Source organism: Hordeum vulgare, chromosome 7H (assembly GCF_904849725.1).
Source record: "Hordeum vulgare subsp. vulgare chromosome 7H, MorexV3_pseudomolecules_assembly, whole genome shotgun sequence".
NCBI classification, from domain to species: domain Eukaryota; kingdom Viridiplantae; phylum Streptophyta; class Magnoliopsida; order Poales; family Poaceae; genus Hordeum; species Hordeum vulgare.
The window spans coordinates 167,206,244-167,234,067 of record NC_058524.1 but is presented as its reverse complement, the minus strand read 5'-3'; the positions used below and the strand labels follow the sequence as shown (position 1 = coordinate 167,234,067).

At 49.8% G+C, this 27,824-nt stretch overlaps 2 pseudogenes; one reads left to right on the top strand and one right to left on the bottom strand.

Moving 5' to 3' along the window:
* Positions 1-55: 55 nt before the first annotated feature.
* Positions 56-6,841, top strand: LOC123408558 (annotated as a pseudogene).
* A 1,650-nt stretch (positions 6,842-8,491) lies between these two features.
* Positions 8,492-26,854, bottom strand: LOC123409014 (annotated as a pseudogene).
* Between the last annotated feature and the right edge of the window lie 970 nt (positions 26,855-27,824).

Below are 27,824 nucleotides of genomic sequence, written 5' to 3'. Positions count from 1 at the left end.
TGCATTTGCTTGTGGAGATTTAGCTAGCAACATGGAGAGAGCAGCAAGTAGGCAAATGCCCTTCCCGGCTGTGGTTGCCACGGTGCTGCTGCAGCTACTAAGTGCAGTGGCGACAGCAGCAGGATGCAGTACAAGTTGTGGTAACATCAGCATCCCCTACCCATTTGGCATCGAGCCTGATTGCTACCATGACGGCTTTAACCTCACCTGTGACTACTCGTACCGCCCTCCCAAACTGTTCCTTGGCGATGGCACTGTCGAAGTGCTCGAGATCTCCATCCCCAACGGCACGGTGCGCATTAACAGCACCAATATCATGCCAATGAGTCATGATATTGACGGTGCATCCAGGCCCAACACAAGCAGGTACCACACATGGGGTGGCCTCAGAGAGGGAGGACCATTCTTCGTCACACCGGATAGGAATAAATTCCTCGTGTTGTCGTGCAACAACATCCAAGTTATCCTCATGGGAGAGGACAACTCCACCATCAATGCCTGCGCCACTTACTGCCCATCCTTGGGGAACTCAGACTCACAGCCTCAGCTTATCCGGTATCTACTTCTGCATGGCGAATGCTCGGGCCTTGGCTGCTGTGATGGAGGCATCCCCAAAGGCTACACTTCCTACCACATCCAGCTCCAGCCTTCCAATGACTCGAGCTCCGATGCTAAATCGTCAGTATATACAGCCGAGGAGGGGTCCTATAACATCTCCAAACTCATGTCTGAACCTCGCGGCGTGGCACTTCCTGCCTTGCTAGACTGGGTGATCATCAATTCTTCATGCCAAAAGCAAAAGTCTGTTGCTCCTGGATGCCGCAGCAGCAACAGCTTTTGTCAAAACTACACAAGCTATGTCTACAATGGCTATCAGTGCCGCTGCTCTCCCGGTTATCGTGGAAACCCTTACATCCTGGAGGGATGCCAAGGTACAAGTTAAATAAATTTAGCTTTATTCCCTTGTCATAGAAGTTAAAATGTAAATTAGGGCGAGTACAATTTAAACTCAGTAGTTATGTACGTCTGTTGTAGATTTGGAGGTTTTACTGGTGTTAGTTGGTTCTACAGTTTCGAAAATATTAAATACAGTCCCGCTGATGAGCAATATTTTGACTTCCTTTCTAGCATATGGTTTGCTCATCTTTTGTTCTGTTTTGTGATTTCACTAGATATTGATGAATGTGTTCATAAGGAAGCCCACTCATGCCATGGAATTTGCCAAAATACGCCTGGAATATTTTACTGTCGCTGCCCTGATGGGACATATGGGAACCCCCCCTCTATAGAAGGGGGATGTATCAAGATCACAAATTACTCTGCAGGTGACACTATGTAGCATTGATCACCTGTACTATGATTTTATATAATCTCGTATGTGTATGCATAGCCTACCCCAACTTGTTTGGGACTGAAAGGCTTGGTTGTTGTTGTTGTCGTATGTGTATGCACGATCATATTACTAGTAACATTTTGCTGGTACAGATTGGTAACTGTTCATCGATTAATTCATGTCAATTAATAACTATGATCCACTCCAAATATATTATCCAACCGCATAGCTGGGATATTACCTGGAAACATTTTTTGTCAAGATGGCAGATGCAGACATATGTGTGAGAAGAAAAAATTACTGTTCAGGATATCGGTAACTGGTACCATATCGGTCAGGGGCTGATAAGGGATTAATCGGCGAATTGGCCATTTAACTGAATATATCGGTAACCCATTTATTGGTAGGTTAACTAGAGCCATATCTATATAGTCGAGGCTACATAGCAACATGCATTGTATTGAATGTCTAAATATGCAATCCTAGGCTACATGGCAAGTTAGCAACAAAGAAGAGTGTTATCTTGATGTTCTGATGATGTCTAGATCTACATAGAAGAGCAGCAACAACAACACAGCACCACTAATTGTACATCACTATCTAACATCAAAGGAGAGCAGCACAGCAACAGGACTACTTGTACATTACTGGCATAGGAGAGTAATTTTGGGACAAAATATGATGCCCAGTTAACCGGCCCAGCCGATAATTTGGCCTGATAACCGATAAATCGGCTTGTCAGACCGATTAACTGGGCCTCCCAGTTAATGGGCCGAATGGGCCTTTCTCGTATCGGAGGGGGGTGGAATAGCAGTTAACTGCAGTTAATCGGCTGATATTTATAACAATGGAAAAAAAATTATATGTTCCCTTACTTGTTTACTACATTCTACTACTGTTGTTTCTGTTGCAATCTTACATCCACCCCAACTATCTTTAAGATGTTCAATCTTGATGTTCATAGTTGGTAAGACTGAAACCTATCATAGCTATTCACTGATGAACTAGTCATTTGGCATGGCAACCCACCTCCATTCTGCTATATATTTTGAGATTACCCCTACAACTTTTGGAAGTGTAGAGCTTTATGCAATTTCATCATACACTGCGGAGAAAATGGAAAATTGATAAATTGTATCGCTGTTTGTACCATCAAGTTACATGATGTTATTTTCGTAACTTTTCAGGTTTAATCATAGGCATAGTGCTTCTGTGGCCAGAAAACGGAGACATTGTTGTGCGGCGAGATGGTGCTGAAAGGGAAGCTGTCGGACAAGGATGGGGTGTTCTCTTGCAGTGAGGTTTGCGGCCACAATCTGGCATGTGGCAATCATGCCTGCCGGGATGTTTGCCACCCAGGGCTGTGCGGGGAGTGCGAGCTTATGCCAGGGAAGGTCACCACGTGCCATTGTGGCAAGACAATGCTGGAGGAGAAGAGGGCTAGCTGCTTGGACCCAATCGCCACCTGTGACAAGGTATGCGAAAAGAGATTGCCGTGTGGAGTGCATAGGTGCAAGGGCACTTGCCACGAAGGAGAATGTCCACCGTGCTTGGTGCGTGTCGAGCAGAGGTGCCGCTGCGGCTCATCAGGCCAGATGGTGGAGTGCTACAAGGTCTCGAAGGAAGAGTTCCGTTGCAACAAGCCTTGTGGCCGCAAGAAGAATTGCGGGAGGCACAGATGCAATGAGTGCTGTTGCCCACTGTCGAAGCCATTTGCTCAGCATCAAGGTGACAGCATGGATCCCCATTTCTGCCAGATACCATGTGGCAAGAAGCTCCGGTGTGGACAGCATGGATGCCAGCATCTCTGCCACAGCGGTCACTGCGACCCTTGCCGTGAGATCATATTCAGTGAGCTCACTTGTGCGTGTGGCAGGTCATCTATTCCGCCACCGCAGCCTTGCGGCACACCAACTCCATCATGCCCACACCAGTGCATTGTCCCTCAGCCTTGCGGGCATCCAGCTTCGCACCAATGCCATTTCGGGGACTGCCCACCTTGTGTTGTGCCAGTAACGAGAGAATGCGTTGGGGGACATGTGATGTTAAGGAACATCCCTTGTGGTTCAAAGGATATCAGATGCAACCAACCCTGTGGAAAGAACCGTCAATGTGGACTGCATGCTTGTGCCAGGCCTTGCCATCCTCCCCCTTGTGATCCACTGCCTGCAAATGGAGAAGCTAGTTCAAGCTCTGGGGGTAAAGTTTCATGTGGACAATTATGTGGTGTCCCAAGGAGGGAATGCAAGCACACTTGCAACCCCCCATGCCACCCATCATCGCCTTGCCCAGACGTGAGATGTGAACATCGTGCGACTATTACCTGTTCTTGTGGCCGTATCAGTACAGCTGTGCCCTGCAGCGCTGGTGGAGCTTACAATGGTGATAGTACGTTCGATATCTCTGTCATGCAGCAGCTGCCAATGCCTCTCCAACCAGTGATAATCTAATGGGAAGAGGGTATCTCTTGGGCAGAGGAAACTCTGTTGTGACGAGGAGTGTGCAAGAGTGGAGCGGAAACGAGTCCTTGCTGAAGCTTTCGACATTACCCCACCCAATCTGGACGCATTGCATTTTGGTGATCAAATGCGTCGGATTTGCTTTCTGATCATTTCAGGCGTGAGCCAAAGTGGGTGCTGGCCATAGAGGAGAGGTGCAAGTTCCTTGTCCTTGGGAAGACAAGGGGGAATTCTTCAAGCAACATTAAGTTCCATGTCTTCTGTCCCATGTTGAATGATAAGAGAGATGCTATCAGGCTTATTGCAAATAGGTGGAAGCTTTCTGTCCAGTCAGTTGGTTGGGAGCCAAAGCGTTTTATTACCGTCCATGTGACACCCAAGTCTAAGGTTCCTGCTCGTGTTCTGGGCTCCAAGCCTGGTGTCCCTGTCTTGGCGTCCCATCCTTACTTTGATCCGATGGTGGACATGGATCCGAGGCTCGTCGTTGCAATGATGGACCTGCCAAGGGATGCTGATGTTAACTCTCTAGTTTTAAGGTTCGGTGGGGAGTGTGAATTGGTTTGGCTGAATGACAAGAATGCTGTTGCAGTCTTCAGTGATTCAGCTAGAGCTGCAACGGTGCTGAGGCGGCTTGATTATGGGTATGCTTACCAGGGTGCTGCAATGTTTTGCCCAAGCAGCATCACCCAGGCTTCCTTGTCGAGCAATGTGTGGGTTGGAGCACCGAGAGATGGAGGAATGAGCAGTGCCAGTCCATGCAAGAAGGACTCTCCCTCTGAGCTGAAGCCGAACCCGCCTGCATTGATGACAGTGCTTGGTCGTGCCCCAGGGACAAGTGTGCTTGGTAATGCCCCAGGATCAGTGTGGAAACCTGCTGTTCAGGTCACGGGCTCAAACCGGTGGAATGCTCTGGAGTCTGATGCTGCAACCAGTTTCTGGGACAACCGACAAACGTAAGCCTCCTCTTCGCACTGACACGGGATCCAGCACTTCCGCTCCTCGCGTTGGCACAGGATCCAGCGACCTTGGCTCAGTGGTTGGACATGCGGTTGTACAGCCCAACGACCCGAGTTCAATTCCTAGAATTGACAGGTGATGCACAGGGAGTTTTCTTCCATTTATTGAGGATCAAGTTTGACGTGTGGTGAAACCACTCATCAAAAAAAATCTTGATACTCATTTAAAAAATTCTGAGGACCATGTTTATCTTGGTACTCATACTAAAATGGTTGTATGCATCCCTAGTTGGTGCAGGGGCTGGGAAGTGAAATTCTTCCCAGTTTTAGGATGAGAGCCTTGGCTCAGTGGTGCACAGGGGTTTTCCTTCATTTATTGAGGATCAAGTTTGATGTGTGGTGGAACTATTCATCAAGAAATATCTTGATACTCATTTAAAAAATTCTGAAGACCATGTTTATCTTGGTATTCATACTAATATGGTTGTATGCATCCCTAGTTGGTGCAGAGGCCGGAAAGTGAAATTCTTCCCATTTTTATATCCTCCCAACCCTAGCCGCCTCCCCCTCCCCCTCCCTTCCTCGCCGCCGCCTGAGGCAGCCGCCGGGCAAGCCCGGGGCGCTAAGGATGGTGGCGGCGGGGCCTAGGCTGCCCTGCCTCTGCGTGGGGAGCCCCGGATCTGGAACGACGGCTCCATTGGCGAGGCACGGCAGGCTAGCAGCCGTGTGGGCGGTGGATATGGCGTCTCGGCCGCGCGGGCGGCGGGATTCGGTGGTCGTTGGCGTCCGGCGACGGCTTTTGCGGTGGCCAGTGCGCGCGATCTGGCGCCTCCCCTCCTCCCCTGTTCGGCGTGCGGGCCAGCCTGGTCGGGCCGTGCTTCCTTGGATAGCCGGTTTTGTACAGGAGGCGCTGCTGGTGGCGGGGATCTAGTTCGGGCGAAATCCCTGGTCGGCCATGGCCGGCTGCGTCGTCGACGCTTGATGGCGCCATTCCCCTCCTTTGAGGCGTCGGTATGGACTGATCCCCTCACTTCCCCTTCCCCTAGGTCTCCCGGACGAAAGCCTTTACTTTGTTGGGCGGCGGCGGAGCTCACGGCGCCGTTCCCTTGTTGAAGGCGCCGCTTTGGGAACCTTGGGACTGGGTGGCGCTTGTGGGTGGTGGGCGACGGCGGTGGTGCGGCCCTATCCTAGCTTGGATCTCCGTCTGTTGCTTGGAGATGGACTCGGGTAGGTGAAGGTCGTCGTTTGGTGTCATGGTGGCGTCGATGGCGGAGGCACCTGCCAAGGATGGTACCTCAATTTGATCTGAAGATGAACCAGTGAAAGATGGCGGCGACGACACATGTGAGTGCGTCGGACCGGTTTGTGCCCCAAACCCGGTATGTGGCTCGGTCAGGGTCTCCGGCTTTAGATGTTAGGCTTAGGTGAGAGGTCTGATTATTTGATCCAGCTTACACCCCTTCATCATATGGATAGGAGCAACGTCAGATGTTGCCAAGATGACGGATTTAGGCATATTGTTGTACTGCTTTGTAAGGTCCTCGAGATTAATTAATAATATGGCCGCATGCATCTTTCAGATGCAGAGACCGAGGGTCATCCTTCTTTTCTAAAAAAACAGAATCCAGCGCAGAACCAAGCGCCGGGCAATCTGTGAGCAAGCTGCAGCCTGACGTCGAAGTGGAAGACTGGGAAGAAATCGTGTGAATGATGAGACGAAGGTAGTTTGGTTAAGATGACTCATTTTTATTCAGATGCCATTTTTATTATCTCTAATATAAGGATGTTATATTGAAGCGGTTATTTTGTCACCTTCGAAGTAGTTCCTGGTCGTTGCCGGTTGCGGCTGTTCAGTTGGGAAGCATCTTTTGTCATGAAAAATAAACAGTGAGTCGTCCTCAGATTTCCTGCGCTTTTTTAACATCAGAGTTGGTTGCCTAGCCTAGCTCTTGTCTCAGATGTAGTCAATACCTGGGTTAAACTAAACTAAGCTCAAGCTGTGTTGAGGGCATGTGGCATCAAGTTGTGAATGTTTGCCGCTTCGGCCCTGCTTTTTCCCCCCAATTGATTTTTAAATGTGTCTTTGTTTATGATGTTCTTCAGACTAGTTTGATTCTTATTTACTTCCTCCGTACCTAAATATAAGTCTTTTAAGATATTTCACTAGATGTCTACATACGAAGTAAAATGAGTGAATCTATACTCTAAAGTATGTCTATATACATCCGTATGTAGTCCATTAGTGAAACCTCTAGAAAGACTTATATTTAGGAACGAAGGAAGTACAATGTTGTTGAAGCTAGTTAATTACCATTCTCATTACATTGATTTCTATGCTACACAGGAAGCATCTGCTTCCACCTCTTTTTAAGAGGTCTAGCATTTGGCTGAGTTGACTCAACGAGAAATATGGGGAAAAATTAACGACTTAAACAGCAAATGCCATATGTATGTTAGAAGCTGCAGTGACCACTGATGAGTGTACTTCATTTGTCAACCAGCATTTAGAAACTAGTGATTCTCCTTGCTTTCTTGGGGAAAACTTGCTCTTTGCCTAACTACTACTAGCAAAATGATCGTGCGTTGTTTTTTGTAATATTGTATCAGCTGTTTAAATAAATAAATGCTTGTCCCAGCATGGCCCCTAACTTTCTGCAAACTAAAGAGGTTATCTGAAAATTCACATCAATCGAATCAACTGTATGTCCTCCACATGGCGGATGACAAGCGTGATGATTGTTTTTATTAACTTAAAGGTAATTTTGGTGAAACACGTTTTTATTTCGCTTGTTTTTCATGAATTTGTTCTGCTTTGAGTGTATTCCCTCCGTTCCAAAATAAATGTCACAGATTTAATATTAAATTAATAGAAATTCTATATTAAAACATCAACACTTAATTTGGAACAAAAGGAGTATTCAATAGCAATGAAATTACCTGGAGGTAGCCGACTCAGTTGAATTTCATTGGACTTGGGTCCTGGCACAAAGCTATTTAGTTAGTTGCAGTTAGATTCCGTTGAGCACATTGCGTTTTATTTGCCGGTGATAACAATCTTCACATATAACAATTCCTCGTTTTTTATATGATTACAACACTTTTTTTTGAGCCAGATTACAACACTTCAGTTAGCTAAATTTAATCGAGTGCTGTTTTCTGACTTGAACCTGCAGAACTGATAATCTTGCTAATAGGTTGCAACATTTCGTATTGAGACAAGTATACATTGATGGTTGCCTAAATGCGGAGGCCATGACTACAACTGTGGAACTAGAGGTTACGGCTTACAACACTAGTGACTAAAGCTGTGGAAGACTACAGCTGTGGAACTATATAATTTATTAGTTCCACAGCTCTAGTCACCAGTGTTGTAAACGGTAACCTAACTAGAAGGCCCGTTAAAATTAATTTCTTTTGAAAGGCTGCTGCGTAATCAGCATCCTGCTGGTTTAGTGCTTGACAAATGACTGTTTACCTATCATAATGCATATGTAACCTTCTCATAAGATTACTCTATGCATGAGTGCCACAGATGAAACTGGATATTTCCATGCCGCTAATGCGGTTGGTATACCTTACTTTCATTTGTCTTCCAATTTAAATTCCTTAACTCAGTTATAATATACTCGCTCCGTATAAAAATTTCCAAAATATGAGATGTTTTTGTAGGCTAGTTTAGCCCAGCCTACAAAAAATCTTATGTTTTGGTAGACAGGTAGTAGACAACAACCAACAAGCAAGCAGAACCGATGCAAAGCACACAACAACTCATCACAATTATATAAGATATGTTGTTTCATTAACAACACATACATCAAACCAAGCTGAATTTAAGGTTCATCAGTCACACACCACACACACTGACACTGGGTTGACGCGCACCGATGCACACACACCCTCTTATTACAAACATTGCCATCAAACCAACACAAACCAGCTGGGTTGTGAACACCACACCAATTCAATCAAACATACCAAGATCAAGGCAGTTCGGTGAGAAGGAAACACACCAATTATTCACCGCGCAGGCAGCTGCAGCGGCGGCACAAACACACTTAATTTGCAAACAAACATGCAGCTGAAGAAACACCAAGCTCGAAGCCATGAGACGAGGAGCTATATATAGCAGAAACAATGATGTTTTGCGTAGTCCAACTTTCTTGCATTGCACCACACAGCACAGAGCAACGCACGTCGGCATCAACAGATTACCTTTTTTTTCGAAATGGATCAGCAGATTACCTGAGAAATGAAGAATGAAAAACGAAAGCATTAGTGCTTGGTTAATGAACATTTGCCATAATTAAATACCCTTGCGACGGACCTTAGATAGGAGCCCCTTGGGAGGGTCTTCTTGTAGTAGGCCGAGTGACGTGTTTCGAAGAGCGATGGGTGATGTCCGGCATCCAGGCCATCCCATTCGAGCCTGTCCCACAAGTCCTTCTCGCAGTTCACCAGTGGCTTAGGACCTTCACGTGCTACAGCAGGAAGACGCCTGAGAGCCCAGCAGTCCCTGATGCCGACCGACCGCAACGCAGGTGCAAACAATCTGACCTCACATATCTGCTCCAGATTGTGAAGATGGTATAGTTTGATGTGCTTCAGGTTCTTGAATGTGAAACCAGATGACGTTCCCTCAACGTACTTGTATTCCGATGCAATGTCATGTGGGAAAACATGCCGGAGGTTACTGCTGTCACGTGGGAAAACATGCCGGAGGTTACTGCAGTACGCGATCTGGAGGGTCTCCAGGTTGGGCAAGGTGAAGTAAATGGGGAGGACAAACACCAGCCTTGGGCAATTATACAGGTATATGTGCTGAAGTTGTTGGAGAGTCTCATAATAGCGAAAAAAGTCATCCCAAGTTTTATTGATGCTTTCCCAGATGCAATAGGCCACGAGGAGATCAGATGCTGAAAATGTGTTTATAACCCGAAAACGATATGTTCCATTCCGACGTGAGAACACAGAATGTAGCTTGGGGCACCTCTCAACATGACACCATTTTAGTCTCTCCCAGTTTGCTGGGGGGATAGTAGTGATGGAGCAATTGTCATGCACATGCACTGATTCAACATATTCCGCGAAACCTCCGAAGTGCCCTTCATCTTGCATACTCTCTAAATTATAGCTTCCTTTACCAATCTCGATATGCACGTTCAAAGTTTGGAGCTGTCGACGGTTCCACACCAAAAGCGAGCATGTAACATCTTTTGCCAAGGCAATATCATTATACGGTAACAACGACCTTGTTGGAACCAAACCCTGTCGGCTAGATCCAATCTCCTTGATACTTTTGGTGATGTTGGCTTGGCTACTGCTCGTACAAGAGATAAGGAGGTACATCTTGGAGAAAGAATTTTGTGATCGGCTATTGAGCGCCTCTGAGAATGACCAAATGAACCTTCCATCCGTAAAAACAATATGTGCCTGAAAGCCAAAGGATCCTTGTTCTCCACACCAGACCACTGATCTTTTCGCCCTCTGAGTGTCCACATGTAGAACTTCCAGTCTAGGTAATCCTTGCCAGATTAGGCTACGGAGGCGCTCACAGCCCAGTAGGAATAGCTTCTTGAGTTTTGGGACATCCATTGCATGGAGGTCAATTATTTTAATGGCTGTACCAGAGAGGTCCAGTTCCTCCAGATTGGGCAGTGCACGCAGGAATATGTTTTGCAATCGACCACAACCGTCTAGCGAGATCTTTGTCACCTTGACTATTTCAACTGGAGCTAAAGGCGACTTGAGGCGCAATTCCTGTTGTGGCAGGTGTATGGAATGTGTCCAATTATCTGGTAGGCCATAACCATCGAAGCTAAAACTTTCAAGTTTTGGAGGAGCTCCTTTCAGTGCAACATGGTCTAAGCTGGAACAACCATCAAGAACAAGCATCTTCAGGCTTCTTGCGGATGATAATGTCGGCAATGATTCCATGTGAGTGTTTCCTGACAAGTCAAGGAGCTCCAGGTTCATCGTATCTACAGAAGAGCAACTGTCCACCGTGACCACATCTGAAGATTCTGTTAATCGGAGCTTCTGAAGCTTCTGTAGCTTTTTCCATGCATGACTTACAGTCTTCCATGAGACCCCCTTTGTATTTAGCTCCCTGAGATTGGTCATCAGTTCAATCATCTGAGGCAAGAAAACATAATCTGTGAAACGTAAGTCAAGCACCAACAGGTTCAGAAAACTTGTCCCTCCACTTTGCTCCTTCCCAGTGTTTGCACAATGGTCAAGCCAAAGGAATCTTAGGTTGTGGCAGCACTGAAAAGGAGGAGATGCAAAATTGAAGCTGCAGTTGTATAGTTTTAGCACACGGAGGTTGTTGCTGGCTAGTTGAAACAAATCATCACGTACATATACTGGATCATCTCCCTGAAATGTTAAGAAATACGATGATGCACTGCCAGGAACATTAGAGATATCTTCTGCACTTAGTTTGTTGGAGGTGACTGAATACCAGCCTACATAGGTTTTTTTCCGTCCATTCAAATAGGATGCTAAACGTCTTCTTTCTCGAGTATAATTGCCCAACAGTGGTATCAAAAGATATAATGTATTGCCAATCTCCCATGTTTTGTCCTCACCAAGGATTCCATCACATATCCAGTAGTTACAAGCATGAGTCACCCAATCATAGTCAACACTAGTAAAGTTTCTAGGTAGTCGTGTTGTTAGGAACAGTGAGTACAAGAAGCAATCTAAAACTGTTTCTGTGTTGGTGCCATCCATACCGGTGTCATCAATCACTCCAGCAGCTTCTTTGTGCAGTACATTTTCAATATGTGGTACTATATCTGGAGAATATACCGCTGGGTAAATACAAATAGTAGCAAGAGTGTGCATCAACTTGAATTCTTTCCACTTGTCCTCCAAAAATCTTCCAAGATAGGTACATAACAGTTTGCCTTCACCATAAAGAGGAATGCCGCACTCTACCAGATCAATATCTGCACTTCCTCCATTATGAAAAATGATTAGAAACCTTTCATTTCTTAGTGACTTATTAATCAAACTTGCGATCTTGGTATCGCTTTTCTAGAGCTGGTGTCTACCCCATTGAAATCATCATCTTCATCCTCCTTATCAAATATGTGCATTTCATGGCGAAGGTTCAACTCCTCCGCTATTTTTCTCTGCATGGTCCTCGTGCTTTTCCACAGGGAGCAGTCCACATGGACAATTCTGTCAAAGTGCTTTCTCATGTAAGAATCATCACATATTGTGGATTTTAGAAGTTTCGATATAGCTCTAAGAACAGCCCATCCTCCCCATACCCGATAACCAGTCCAGTCAAACCAACCGCAAAGCAAGAATGTTTTAATGTTGCCTTCTGCAGTACCATCGCTTTCACACAAAAGATCAACCACTTGTCTGACGGCGTCATCAAAATCCTTCACATACTGCAGTGATAAATTGTTATTTCATACAACTGCCACAATACGTACCTTGGTACTATAATTTAAATTAGTAGCTATTCTACGTAAAAATAAACAAAAACAACAAACGATACAATCGCAATGATAATATTAGTGGAGGTATGTGTCGTGGGTTTAAGCCTGATAGTAGATGTGTAGGGTACGAATGAGATGGGCAGAGTCCTAGCTACGACGAGGTTGTATGAGTTCAGGCCCCTCTGCGGTGGAGGTAACAGCTCTACGTCTCAGTGCTCTCGGAGCTTGTTACCGAGTGTAATATGGAATACAGTAATTTGCTAACCCCTTGACCAGTGGGAGAGGGCGGCTTATATAGAGTGCGCTGCCCTCCACAATGGTTCTGACTCAGGGGTGGAGTAGTGGTGATTGAATGCATACGTTACAGATAACGTATGCTCTAAATGCTAATAAATGCACCCGGAAACGTACGGCAGTTTCCCTCCAGAGAGGTTACGATGTACCGAGTGTATCCAGTTGGTTGGCCTGGTGCTCCCCGAATGCTAGTCTCCGACTGGATGATTCTGGGCCTGTTACCGACTGGATGATGGGGACTCCTTAATTCAGTCGGGGTAGACTTAAGGTCCTGTCCTTTGTGTTGGGTAGTCCTTGGGTAGGACATGTAGGGCAGGCCGATGACCCTACCCTAGGACTATGACCCCATCATTAGTCCCCGAATGGATTGGGGTTGAAACGCCGAAGCAGTGCTTGAGGTTCAGATCCGACTGGACTAGGTTCGGCTTGGGCGTTGCTTGTCTCTATCCATTTTATCTCTCTTGACCAGCGCTCCGAGTGGAGGTGCTTGTGAAACAGACTGTCGGGCACCGAGTGCTTCCGCGGCATCTTTTGACGTGACCGGTCAACTGACAGCGGCGGATTTTCCGGGATCTCAAATTTCGGGTTCCGCGCGCTCAGCGGGGACGACGTCAGCGCGCTCGAGTAGCGCCTGACTCCTCGATCCTCGCGCCTTCAACTTCTCCACTGATATCGCCACGGCCGGTCGGGCAGATAAGATTTCGGGCCCATTCGCCAGTGACCCAGTCGGCGCTCTATTTAACTCTGGGCGGCGAGACTCCTCGGTTACGCTCGCCGAATCTTTCGCTCCCGCCTGCTCCGTCTTTCACGCCACCCCCTGCGCACCTAAGCTTCTTCCTCCTCCTCCTCCTCGAGGACTCGCCGTCGCCTCCATGACCAAGGGTCAGACCAGCAAGATGGAGGCGAGGAAGAAGAAGAACAAGGCGGCGGCTGCTCAGCGGCGGCAGCGGCCGCTGCCGACGGGGTGGATCCAAGGAGATTTCCTCCCCTCCACGGTGACGGAGGGGGACCTGCTGGAGCTGGTGGAGCACGGCATGCTCGTGCATAAGTCCTGGAGGTTGCCGGCGGACGACGAGGTCGAGCCGGCGCCACGGGAGGGAGAGCGCGTCTTGCTCCTCAGCCATGTTCACAGAGGTTTCTCTCTGCCCCCGCATCCCTTCTTCAAAGGCATCATGAATCACTTTGGTGCTCAACTCCATCACTTCCCTCCGAATGCCATTGCCCATCTTTCTGCCTTCATTGTTTTGTGCGAGTGCTTTATCGGTTGCCCCCCCACTGGGGTTTATTCAAACACATCTTCTCCGCCCGCTCCCAAACCATCAAACGTCTTAGTCAGTCGGACGACAAGACGCACCTCCTCCAGCTCTGCGGGGGTTTAGGGTTCCAGAAGAAGAGTCGGAGCAGCTACCCCGCTCTCCAGTTGAGCGAGTCGGTTAGGAACTGGCAGTCGACGTGGTTCTACTGCCAGGACATAGCCTGTCCGAATGCATCGACTGGGCTGCCTCCGTTTAGTCTAGACCGTCCCGCTCCGTCCAAACAACTCGCGCTCTCAAAGGCCGAGAAGAACGATATCCAACCTTTGGTTGAGGCACTCGTGGATGTTGTCAGGAGAGGGGTCACCGATATAGACCTGCTGGAAGTCTTCCTCGGTCGGCGGATCCAGCCTCTGCAGGCTCGCGACCACGCTATGTGGCACTACACAGGGCCTGAGGATTCCACTCGGACCAACGTGGTGGGCATACTCGAGGAGAAGGTGACCTCGTTGGTGCTCCAAATCACGGGTCCCTGTGAGAACCCCAAAGGAGCCCGCCGAGTGACGCCTTACATCGCGGACAACCCTCCACCGAATCAGGTGAGTGGCATCAGCCGAGTGCATTGAATCGTCTTGATTCCAGTCGTTTACTTATATCTCCGTGTGATGCCTAATGTTTCCGATTGAACTCTATGCAGGCGTGGACCAACTGGTTCTCCCCCGTCTCGAATGGGAATCCGAAGGAGGAAGAGGAGGAAGGCAGCCAGGAGGGGAGCGTGGAGAGCGCCGAATATGTCTCCGACAGCGGGGAGTCGGAGGAGGAGGACAGCGAGGAAGAGGAAGAGGACGAAGATCGCGACTCGCCACCTCCACGGCCGGAGCATCGGAGTAAGCGTCGACACGAGCCCGCCGTCCCTTCGGCTCCTCCTGCGTCGTCGAGTGCTCCGCCTGCTGCTCCGGTGGCCCCGAGTGTTCGAGGCACCAAAAGGGCTAGGGACGCAGCCGCCGAGCCCGCCGGCCAGTCTTCCAGGGCGCCCAAACCGAGTGGGCCCAAACCTCGGAAGGCTCTGCCGCGAATGAGGGTTGCCATCCCCGTCACATCCACGTAAGTGAATCTAACTTTCGGCTCCTTCTGTTATCCGAGTGAACTCCCGCTTTACAAGTCGAATGGACTTCACTCGACAGGGTCGCCACTTCTGCAACCTCTCCGGCCCGCCAAGGGGACGACCCCATGGACACGGACAACGTCGTTTCATCCCAGCCAGGTGTGTTGTAGGAGAGTTGGGTGTTTTATTCCTGCAGACTGTGTCATTCTTTCTTTTTCTGAGACGTCATGTCATTTGCTTTGCCAGGGGCGATTTGCCTGGACGGGGACGACCAGGGGAGAGCGGACCCGGCCGTGGAGCCTGTCCTTGAGGCTGCTCCTCCTGCTGCCGCCCCTGCCGCCGACGCTCCACCGACCGAAGTGCCTCCACCGACTGAACCGGTGCCGGTGGGTGAGGAACCGACTGGGGCGAACCTTGGAATGCCCCAGGAACTTCCCACGATTCCCGGTTCGTCGAATGCTGAATTCAGCATCAGGTGTGTCCCAGAGGAGCAGGTGGGAGCGGCCAAGGGGGCCATGGTGCAGGCGGAGTTGATGGCTGGAGAAGCCAAGAGGGCTTACGACTCCGTTGCGGCCTTGTACCAGCGGAGCTTGGAGCTGCGCGATGATATCCGAGTAAGTAGTCTAGTAAGTATTTACTATTTACTCCTGTAACCCACTGGGTGGTATTGATTTTTGCAATCGGTTCACTCTGAGTGAACCCAGTGGATGTAGTCCCCGAGACTTCTGTCGAGTGCTTGCACCGACAGTTGTCTTTATACATTTTGTCGTTAATTTGGTTGTGTCCGGAGACAGGATTTCCGAGTGCGAGTACTTATTGCAGTCGGAGCGCTCTTACGGTAAGAGTCTTCGAGAGTAAGTTGCACGCAGGTCGAGTAGTATTGGCCTCGGAGGAGCAGTATTTCCGAGTGCACCTCAATAGGGCGGGCCTGTTTGAGGTGCATGCCAGTGGGGTCACTCTCAGTGAACCCACTGGGTGTAGTCCCCGAGACCGCTGTCGACTGCTTGTGTCGGCAGGGGTCTGAAGAACTTAGCCTGTGAACTGATAAACTTGCTGATTCCTCTTTGTTTCTTGGTGCAGAAAACTTGTGAAATGGGAATGGCTTATGAAGCCCTGAGAGCGGAGAGGAACTAGTATGCTGGTGAACTGGAAGCTGCAATGCTCGCCATGGCCGGCATGAAGGACGCTCTGGAAGTACGAGAGAAGTCCTTGGAGGAGGCTCTGGAAGCAAACAGGGTGCTGACGGCGGAGGTGGGGAGGATGGGGAAACAGAGGACTGAGCCGCACAATCAGATGGGCATCCTGAACAAACGATGCATAGCTCAAGAGAAGTATGTCACCGACTGGGCTGCGCAGATGATGACTCGTCTGGCTGGTAAGTCTTATGCTTTGTCGAGTGGTTGTACCGTGTGCCGTACACTCGGTTTTTATTGTCGGCTTGCCCGTTTGCTGCAGACTTTTGCGGAGACGCGGAAGCTGAAGCAGCGGCTGTGGAGCGGTCTATTAAGGACAATGTTCCACTCGGCGAGGACGCCAATCGGGATCTGCTCCGGGCACATATCCGCGTAGGCAAAGTAGGTCCTTTCATCGGTCGACTGAGAGAGATCGTCGGCCGAATTAACAAGGAACTTTGGCCGGAAGACGAGTCGCGGCAGGAGATGGAGACCCTGACGGGGCGACTGGAGGAGGTTCCGAGCCGAGTGCAATCCTGGAAGAAATCGGCAGCGCGTTGCGGTGCTGATGTTGCGCTGTCCTTGGTCCGAGTCCATTGCAAGGAGGTGCGGGAAGACAAGCTGAAAGCATTGAAGGTCGCCAACACGAAGAAGCTTCGATTCGAAGACTTCATGGAGACGTTCCTTGAGACTGCTACCCGCATCGCTGATGGAATCGACTTGGACACTTTTGTGGAGCCCTCCAGTCCTGACGCCGGCCCAGCTGACGCGTGATCAAACTTTATCCTCGGTATGCCGAGTGTTTACCTGTAAGATACTCTGGCCACTTCTGTTGGCCGTCACACTTTTAAATCGGTGCGGGTAAGCTTGATCCGCACCGAGTCAATTATCGTTTCTAGACTGTTGGAGTCGGAATGAAAACATTTAGTCTTTTGTTTGAATGCTGTTTTGAGTGCAACATTTAGTGCGTACTCGGAGAAGATTAAGACTTAGGTGATTCTTGGTCACGTCTAAGTCCCCGAGTGCGACTTGTAGTGCACACTCGGAGGAAGTGGTTACTTAGGTGATTCTGGATCACGTCTAGGTCCCCAAGTGTGACGTATAGTGCACACTCGTAGGAGGTCAGTACGTGGGCGATTCAGGATCGCAGCTAAGTCCCCGAGTGTGACGTTTAGTGCACACTCGGAGGAGGTTAGCACTTAGGTGATTCTTGATCACAGCTAAGTCCCCGAGTGCGACGTATAGTGCGCACTCGGAGGAGGTTAGTACTTAGGTGATTCTTGATCACAGCTAAGTCTCCAAGTGCGACGTATAGTACACACTCGAAGGAGGTTAGTACTTAGGTGATTCTTGATCACAGCTAAGTCCCCGAGTGCGACGTATAGTGCACACTCGAAGGAGGTTTTGTACTTAGGTGATTCTTGATCACAGCTAAGTCTCCGAGTGCGACGTATAGTGCACACTCGAAGGAGGTTAGTATTTACGTGATTCTTGATCACAGCTAAGTCCCCGAGTGCGACGTATAGTGCACACTCGAAGGAGGTTTTGTACTTAGGTGATTCTTGATCACAGCTAAGTCTCCGAGTGCGACGTATAGTGCACACTCGAAGGAGGTTAGTTTTTAGGTGATTCTTGATCACAGCTAAGTCCCCGAGTGTGACGTATAGTGCACACTCGAAGGAGGTTTTGTACTTAGGTGATTCTTGATCACAGCTAAGTCCCCGAGTGCGACGTATAGTGCACGGAGGTGGTTAGTACTTAGGCGATGCCGGATCGCAGCTAAGTTCCCGAGTGCGACGTATAGTGCACACTCGAAGGAGGTTTTGTACTTAGGTGATTCTTGATCACAGCTAAGCCCTCGAGTGCGATGTATAGTGCACACTCGAAGGAGGTTTTGTACTTAGGTGATTGTTGATCACAGCTAAGTCCTCGAGTGCGACGTATAGTGCACACTCGAAGGAGGTTAGTACTTAGGTGATTCTTGATCACAGCTAAGTCCCCGAGTGCGACGTATAGTGCACACTCGAAGGAGGTTTTGTACTTAGGTGATTGTTGATCACAGCTAAGTCCCCGAGTGCGACGTATAGTGCACACTCGAAGGAGGTTAGTACTTAGGTGATTCTTGATCACATCTAAGTCTCCGAGTGCGACGTATAGTGCACACTCGGAGGAGGTTAATACTTAGGCGATTCAGGATCGCAGCTAAGTCCCCGAGTGCAACGTATAGTGCACACTCGAAGGAGGTTAATACTTAGGCGATTCAGGATCACAGCTAAGTCCCCGAGTGCAACGTATAGTGCACACTCGAAGGAGGTTAGTACTTAGGTGATTCTTGATCACAGCTAAGTCCCCGAGTGTGATGTATAGTGCACACTCGGGTTAGTACTTAGGCGATTCAGGATCGTAGCTAAGTTTTTTTTGATGACCGGAGTCTGCGACCGTGGGAACACTCTGAATCTGCATGAAACTGAATCTGTTGTATATATTATTTCTTCAAAACTTGTTCGTTACACTGCTTCAGTCGACGATCACGTATAAAAACGCTTGAGGAGATCTCCGTTCCATGCGCGCGGCTCGTCTGTCTCCCTCTGAATGTTGTAGAGTCTGTATGCTCCGTTGTTCAGCACCTTGGAAATGATGAAAGGCCCTTCCCAGGCCGGAGCCAACTTGTGTGGTCTTTGCTGATCCACTCGGAGCACCAAATCGCCAGCTTGGAATGTGCGACTCCTGACGTGACACGCGTGAAAGCGTCGCAGATCTTGCTGGTAAATTGTTGAGCGAGTAAGTGCCATCTCGCGCTCCTCCTCTAGAAGATCGACTCCATCTTGCCTTGCTTGTTCTGCTTCGGCTTCGGAGAAGAGTTCGACTCGCGGGGCATTGTGAAGCAGGTCACTTGGAAGGACCGCTTCTGCTCCATAAACGAGGAAGAACGGTGATCGCCCCGTTGATCTATTCGGAGTGGTGCGGAGGCCCCAAAGCACCGAAGGTAACTCGGTGACCCAAGCGCCAGCAACGTGTCCTACCTCTCGCAGGAATCGGGGCTTCAAACCTCGAAGAATAAGCCCGTTCGCCCGCTCAGCTTGCCCATTGGATTGAGGATGTGCTACGGAAGCAAAATCCACTCGGATACCCTGACTCGCACAGAAGCCCTTGAACCTGTCCGAGTCGAAGTTTCTTCCATTGTCTGTGATTATGCTGTGAGGCACCCCGAATCTGGAAATGATGTCCCTGACAAACTTGACAGCTGTTGAAGCATCGAGTTTCTTGATAGGCTTGGCTTCTATCCATTTTGTAAACTTGTCGACTGCCACCAACAGATGTGTGTAACCTCCTTGGCCTGTCTTGAATGGTCCGACTGCGTCTAAACCCCAAACTGCAAATGGCCACACAAGTGGGATTGTCTTTAACACAGATGTTGGCTTGTGGGACTTGTTGGAGTAGAACTGACAGCCTTCACATCGGTCGACCATATCTTTAGTCATCTCGTTGGCCTGCAGCCAAAAGAAACCGGCTCTGAATGCCTTGGCGACAATCGCTCTTGAAGAAGCGTGATGACCGCAGGTTCCCGAGTGAATATCTTCTAAGATCAACTGCCCTTCCTTAGGGGAAATGCAGCGTTGAAGAACGTCCGAAACACCCTCCTTGTATAATTGACCGTCAATGACAGTGAATGCCTTCGACCTGCGAACTATTTGCCTGGCTTGAACTTCATCTTCTGGAAGTTCTTGCCTTAGGATATATGCGATGATCGGCACAGTCCAATCGGGAGTGACAACCAGAATCTCCGTGACCAAATCAACCACAACAGGTACATCGACTTCAGTCGGATCTGTTGCGCTCTTGGGTTGTATCGGTTCTTCTGTGAAGGGATCTTCTTTGACTGAGGGAAGATGGAGGTGCTCGAGGCAGACATCACTCGGGACTGGTCTCCGAGTGGATCCGAGTTTTGCCAACTCACCAGCCGCTTGGTTCTTCAGTCTTGGAACATGGTGGAGCTCTAGACCTTCAAACTTCTTCTCCAGCTTCCTCACTGCATTGCAGTACACTGCCATGGTGGGGTTCCTTACGTCCCACTCTTTCATCACTTGGTTGACCACCAAATCCGAATCGCCGTAGACCATCAGGCGACGGACGCCGAGTGAGATGGCCATGCGCAATCCGTAGAGGAGAGCTTCATACTCCGCCTCGTTGTTGGAGGAATCAAAGTGTATCTGGAGCACGTACTTGAGCTTGTCGCCTTTGGGTGATATGATCACAACACCAGCGTCGGATCCATTCAACATCTTAGACCCATCGAAGAACATTGTCCAATGAGCCGAGTAGATGTGAGTCGGTTGCTGTTGTTCTACCCATTCTGCTATAAAGTCAGCCAGGGCTTGAGACTTAATAGCTTTCTTGGCCTCGAACTTGATGTCACAGTACAACATCTCCATTGCCCACTTCGCCACTCGGCCTGACGCGTCTCGGTTGTGGAGAATTTCCGACAACGGAGCATCAGAAACGACAGATACCGAGTGGTCTTGGAAATAATGGGCCACCTTCTTCGCAGTCATGTAGATCCCATAGATAAGTTTCTGATAATGGGGATACCTCTGCTTGGAAGGGGTCAGGACTTCGGAGACGTAGTACACTGGCCGCTGAACTTTGTATGCTTTGCCTTCTTCTTCTCGCTCGACTGTAAGAATAGTACTGACGACTTGATTTATAGCTGCGATATATAAAAGAAGGGGCTCTTTACTGAGCAGAGCAGTAAGAACCGTCTGGGTGGAAAGTAGGACTTTGAGGTCGTCGAATGCGACTTGTGCTTCGTCTGTCCACTCGAAGGTATCCGACTTCTTCATGAGTCGGTACAGAGGAAGTGCTTTTTCGCCGAGTCGACTGATGAACCTGCTCAAAGCCGCTAGGCAACCTGTGAGCCGTTGAACATCGTGTATTCTGACCGGCCTCTCCATTCGGACGATGGTCCCGATCTTTTCGGGGTTAACGTCGATCCCTCGTTCGAAAACGAAGAAACCGAGTAACTTTCCGCTGGGAACACCGAATGAACACTTGGCTGGGTTGAGCTTGATATCGTACCTACGAAGGTTGGCAAATGTTTCTGCCAAGTCAGTCAGCAGGTCGGAACCTTTGCGTGACTTGACTATGATATCATCCATGTATGCCTCCACATTGCGACCGATCTGGTCGAGGAGACATTTTTGGATCATGCGCATAAAGGTAGCTCCTGCATTCTTCAGACCAAAAGGCATAGTGATGTAGCAGAAGCACCCAAACGGGGTGATGAAGGCTGTTTTTAACTCGTCGGGACCATATAGACGGATCTGATGATAGCCCGAATAGGCATCAAGAAATGACAACCGCTCGCATCCCGCAGTCGAATCGACAATTTGATCTATGCGGGGGAGCGGAAAATGGTCTTTCGGGCAGACCTTATTGAGGTGCTTGAAATCAATGCACATTCGGAGTGACTTGTCCTTCTTGGACACCATGACGACATTTGCGAGCCACTCGGAGTGGTGAACCTCGCGAATGAAGTTGGCAGCCAGTAGCTTGGCCACCTCCTCTCCGATTGCCTTCCTCTTGTGCGCGGCGGACCGGCGCAGGCGCTCTCGGACAAGCCGAGCGGCGGGATCCACATGCAGTCGGTGCTCAGCCAATTCCCTGGGTACAGCCGGCATGTCAGATGGTTTCCATGCGAAGATGTCCCAGTTCTCACGGAGGAATTGGGTGAGCTCGGCTTCCTATTTAGGATCGAGGGTGGTGGAGATGTTCGTCGGGGTGGCTGAGTCGTCCGTCGGGTGGATGCTGACCTTCTTCGTCTCGCCCGCCGACTGGAACGCGAACTCAGAAGCTGGTTTCTTTGAGCGCATCAGGTCGGCAGGGTCGACTGTCTTCTTGTACTCGTCGAGCTCGAGTACCGCCATCTGCTGGTCAGCGATTCTTGATCCTTCCTGCAGACACTCCTCGGCACGCTGACGGTTGCCTGTGATGGTGATAACGCCTTTTGGACCGTGCATCTTCAGCTTTAAGTACACATAGCATGGACGTGCCATGAAACTCACGTACGCCGGGCGGCCCAAAATTGCGTTGTAAGCGCTCTGGAAGTCTACCACCTCAAATGTGAGCTTCTCCTTGCGAGAGTTCTTGTCAGAGCCGAAGATGACTTCTAACGCGATCTGGCCGAGTGACTTGGCATTCCGTCCAGGGACGACTCGGTGGAATTGCATATTGCTCTCGCTGAGTCGGGACATGGGAATGCCCATTCCCTTGAGAGTGTCAACGTACATGATGTTCAGTCCGCTACCGCCGTCCATGAGGACTTTGCGCAGTCGGACTCCTTCCACCATCGGGTCGACGACCAGAGCCTGTCTTCCTGGGGTGGGGACATGCGTTGGATGATCCGACTGATCAAAGGTGATCGCAGTCTGAGACCACTTAAGAAACTTGGGAGCAGTCGGAACGGCCATGTTGACCTCTCTGTTCACCAACTTCAGTCGACTCTTGCTTTCGACGTCAGCAAAAATCATGAGGGTTGCATGGACTTGGGGGAACGGATCCTCCTTGTCCTCCTCATCCTATTCGGGATTCTTCTCACTCGGTTGCCCTTCGCTGAATCCCTGGATCAGGAGACGACACTGCCGAGTGGTGTGCTTCGCGTATATGGGGTTGCCCTCTTCGTCCATCTTCGTGTGAATTGGGCAAGGCTGGTCCAGGATGGGATTGTTGAACGGCTTCTTCTTGGGGGTAAACTGCGATTTCCCTTTGCCCTTGAACTTGGCGCTGGTCACAGCTGCAGCTTCTGCTTGCGGAGTGGGCAGAACCTTTTGTTTCTGCTTCCGAGTGTTACCTCCGTCATCATCGCCGACTGTCTTGTGTTTGCCGCTCCGGATGCTGTCCTCTTCTTCGCCATTTGCATAGCGAGTTGCTATCTCCATCATCTTGCCCATGGAGATGTCGCCCGTTCGGCCGAACTTCAAGTACAACTCCCTGTACCGTACGCCTGCCTTGAATGCGCAGACCACTTGATGCTCGGTGACGTTCTCCACCGTGTGGTAGAGAGTTGTCCATCGCTGGATGAAGTCGCGCAAGGGCTCATTCGGCTTCTGGACACAGTGCTAAAGCTCCACGAGGCCTGCAGGTCGTTTGCACGTCCCTTCGAAGGTTCTGATGAACACTCGGGCCAGATCTGCCCAACTGTAAATGCTTGAGGGGGCCAACTGGTTCAGCCAAGCTCGAGCCGAGCCGTCGAGCATCAGAGGGAGGTGCTTCATAGCGACATGGTCATCTCCTCCTCCGATCTGGACTGCCACTCGGTAGTCGTCTAGCCATGTTTCGGGCTTGGACTCCCCTGTAAATTTACCGATTCCCGCTGCCAATCGGAAGTTGGGCGGGATGTCAGCCGAGCGGATGGCTCGACTAAAACACTCGGGGCCGGACACGATGGTCCTGCTTCCACTCGGACGATCCATACCGCGACCATCGCGGTGGGCTCGAGCCCTGTCGACTCTTCGCTGGGTGATTCGCTCCCTCGCGTCGGGTCTTGGGTCGTAAGTGTTGTCGACCGAACGCCGATCATCATGATGTCGGGACCCATAGGGCCCATCCCGCGGAGGGGTGCGTGAGCGGCGGCGATGCTGATGAGAACCAGGGCTGTGAACCGATCGATGCGTGTTTGCATGGACGGAACTATTGTGGATCCGATTGTGTGACTGGGAGACTGCCGAATTCTGCTGCTGTGCCGTGCGCAACAGAGCTCGGATCTGCTCGATTCCCCTTCCTGCCTCTGAATCAGTCGGCTGGAGAGAAGAAGGCAATCTGGGCAGCCGCAGCCAAGTTGAGGAGAGGTGTGCGGAACAACTCCATGTTGCTCCGCCGAGTGTGCCGACTGGCAGAACGACGAGGTGGACGGCGTGCACCGGATGCTTCGCCGATTTCGCCCCGGCCGGCTTGACGGGGATCTTCGTGGGAGTTGGCCATGTGTACTTCTGCTGCAGGCCCACGACCCGAGTACTCGGAAGGGAGCTCAGTCGGAACCGAGCCCGAGCACTGGGAACGCGGGGCAACCACAACAGACTCCAGAACTGCCACCTGAGAGGACGCGATCTGACGCGCTCAGGCATGTTGCACCCAACGTTGGAGACGTGGACTGCGAGACCGTTTGTTGCGGCGCATGACGGAGGTGCAAGTCGATAATGGAGTCGATTGTTGAAGAAGGAGAACGCCGCGAGCGCCAGCACGGAAGTGCGTGGCCCCGCGACGGGGAAGCGTCTCGACGTCGAGAGGCGCCTCCCGAAGCCACGCCGAGTCGTCGATGGTGAAGGAGAGAACGCCGAAGAGGATTTGGCGACCCATGCTCGAATCTCCACTAGACGACATAACGAAAGGAAGTAGTCGCAAACTCGCCGGAAGTCGCTTAGACGCCTGCCCCACGGTGGGCGCCAACTGTCGTGGGTTTAAGTTTGACAGTAGATGTGTAGGGTACGAATGAGATGGGCAGAGTCCTAGCTACAGCGAGGTTGTATGAGTTCAGGCCCCTCTGCGGTGGAGGTAACAGCCCTACGTCTCAGTGCTCTCGGAGCTTGTTACCGAGTGTAATATGGAATACAGTGATTTGCTAACCCCTTGACCAGTGGGAGAGGGCGGCTTATATAGAGTGCGCTGCCCTCCACAACGGTTCTGACTCAGGGGTGGAGTAGTGGCGATTGAATGCATACGTTACAGGTAACGTATGCTCTAAATGCTAATAAACGCACCGGGAAACGTACGGCAGTTTCCCTCCAGAGAGGTTACGATGTACCGAGTGTATCCAGTCGGTTGGCCTGGTGCTCCCCGAATGCTAGTCTCCGACTGGATGATTCTGGGCCTGTTACCGACTGGATGATGGAGACTCCTTAATTCAGTCGGGGTAGACTTAAGGTCCTGTCCTTTGTGTGGGGTAGTCCTTGGGTAGGACATGTAGGACTATGACCCCATCAGTATGCATCTAGTTTAAAAGTTTAAATTGATTGGAATTGTATAGAAGTTACAAAACACCAGTTTCTCCCATATATATCCTCGCTAAGTTTGATGTGGGTTACTGCCCTCGCCTCGCCCAGTCCGCTAGTATGATTTTCAAATTTTTATATGTTGAGAATATTGCGGATAATACTTTTCTCATTATCTCTTTAGCTCCTAATGTGTTGTCATCCCATGCAATTTCAAAATACACAGGACAGATGGGGTGAGGATAAGTGAGTATCATGTTCAAATTAAGGACGTGGACCTGTGTGTGTGAAGAAGGCAGGCATGGAGGTCTTGAGTCATACATAGAAGGGTGTGATGTTTTTTTTGTCCGTTGTATAACGTATAGAAAATTATCTCGTTAAATTAATCAGTGTATAATGTCTTTCTAATAACACGTTATAGCACGTTAATAGTATATATTCAGGGACGACATTATTTCATAGAACGCACTATTTTTTTTCTTTGGTTGCAACGCACGGGCATTACTAGTACTACCTAAGTACATTCGACCTTAAAGACTGCATACTACGTACTCTCTGGTGTTGATAGATACTAGTATACCTAGCTAGCTTGTATGAAAAAACACGTGATGTGATTATAACTATACCTGGTATATATACTAATATGTGATAATATACCAGATACCATTTGTTTACTGTGGGTTTCTCCAGCCCAAAATTTTGCTAGTGCCATGGCAACGTCATGATAATTGACAAAATGAATATTTAAACACACAAAAAATATAAATCAAGCAATGGACTTGGTGAGGTTAGTTAAGGAGAAGAGATACCAACCAGTTTGAGCTTAGTTGATTGTTTGGACATGTTGAACTTCTCGAGACAAAACTAATACCGGGACAAGAAGACCAGGACAAACATACATCTAACCCATGGGCCGCGGATCTCTCCACTCCCTACAAAACCAAGATGCTTAAATCCCTCATTATACGCTATGCTATGAAAATCTATGACTAGACAAAATTATAGACTATATATGGTTGCACAAGATGCAACTGCACTACCTGTACAAGCGTCAAGGGTGAAGCAAGTCGACGAAGAGCAGCTGCTGAGAAAAGAAGAATTATCCCCAAGAAATTCAGTCCCAGGCGCGAGGCCAAGATATAGATCACCCGCGCATCATTTTGGTTTGAACAGAAGAAAACTTCGCTCTTTTTTATTTTGTGGTAGAGCTCTGGAACAAAATGCGCACTGCAAAGAGATAGAGCAGAGGCGTATGCTTCAGAAAGATATGGGTGCTGCAATGGCAATGGCGCACTAAGCTGCTTTTGGCATCTATCTTGCTGCTGCTTTCCTTTTGCCAAAGCGTTCATGCATGCATTGCAGGTTCCTTGCTTGCATTGCAGGTAATGTATCTTGGTGCCGGTCCACTCCGTGGTCCTTTTTTTCTTTTCTTCCTTTTGTTTTTCAGAGCAGAACCTGTCCATCCGGCTCTTAGCCTTATTTAAGCTTAGGTTCCACATCATAATAAAACAGCTTTTGTGGTGTCAAGTCTTTGCCACATTAGCTAAATGTGCAAACATTCAGCCAGTCAAATTTAGTACTGTTTGATGTTTTTGTATGTTGCTTGGTCATTTCTCCTCCTAATTTACGGACAAGTTTCCTTGTTGACCTGTAAGTAGTAAACTACTTAGAGCATCTCTAGTAGAACCCCCAAACCCTTAAAACAAAAACCAGTTTTAAGGGTTGAGAATTGCACATTTTTGACATTTTTAAGGATTGAAAAACAGGGGTAAAGACTAGAACCCTCAAACCCAACCCTTATAACGGAACCCCAAACCTTAAAACTGTCATTCATATATCATACATTTCATCACATTTCATCATATGACATTTGACATTAAAACAATAATCATTCTAGTTATTATTACAACACCGAATAAAACAACATTGACATTAAAAAAGTAAAAAAAAACTCACCGGTGAGCGGAGGAGCGGCGTCCGAGGCGCGGTGGGGCGGCTGCCGGGGCGCGGAGGGCCGACAGGACGGCGGGCGGAGCGTGGGGACGGCGGGGCGTCGGCCGGAGCGGAGGGGCGGCGACCGGGGCGGAGGGGCAGCGGCGAGGCGAGATGCGGACGGCGGCGGGTGCGGAGGGGCGGCGGCCGGGGCGCGGCGGGGCGGTGGCCGGGGCGGTGGCCGGGGCGCGGTGGCGCGGAGGGGCGGCTGCCGGAGCGCGAGGCGGCGGCCGGAGCGGCGGGTGGCGAGATGCGGCGGCGCGGCGGGTCGACGAGGCCACGGCGGGGGCGCGGGGCGCCGGGGGGGGGGGGGGTGGCGGGTCGACGGCCGGGGGGCGGAGGGGCGGCGGGGCGGTGGCCGTAGCGCGGAGGGGCGGCGGGGCGAGATGCGGCCGCGGGATTTCTTCTCGCGCGGGGGAACCAACTGCCTCCCGCGCGAGGAGGGAAAATGAGTGCGGGTTAGGGGCAGTTTCCCCCCCCCCCCCCAACCCTCACTTCTACAGGCTGGGAAGGGGTTTGAGGGTTCGACCTCTAAATTTTTTTACGGGTTTAAGGGTTTAAGGGTTCTAGTTTACGCCGTTTTTCCGATGAAAACTGTAAAAAAACGGTTATTTTAAGGGTTTGAGGGTTTGAGGGTTCTACTAGAGATGCTCTTAGAGCATCTCTAGCAGATACTGCAAAAACGCGAAAACTGTAAAGTTCCGGCGAGTTTGCGGGCCGGGCCCAGTTTGATGCGCAGAGCAGACTCCGCATCTTCAGCCCGGCCTGTAAACGTTTTCCGCGAATCCACAAATGTACGTGGGGGGTAAGCATAAAAGCCGT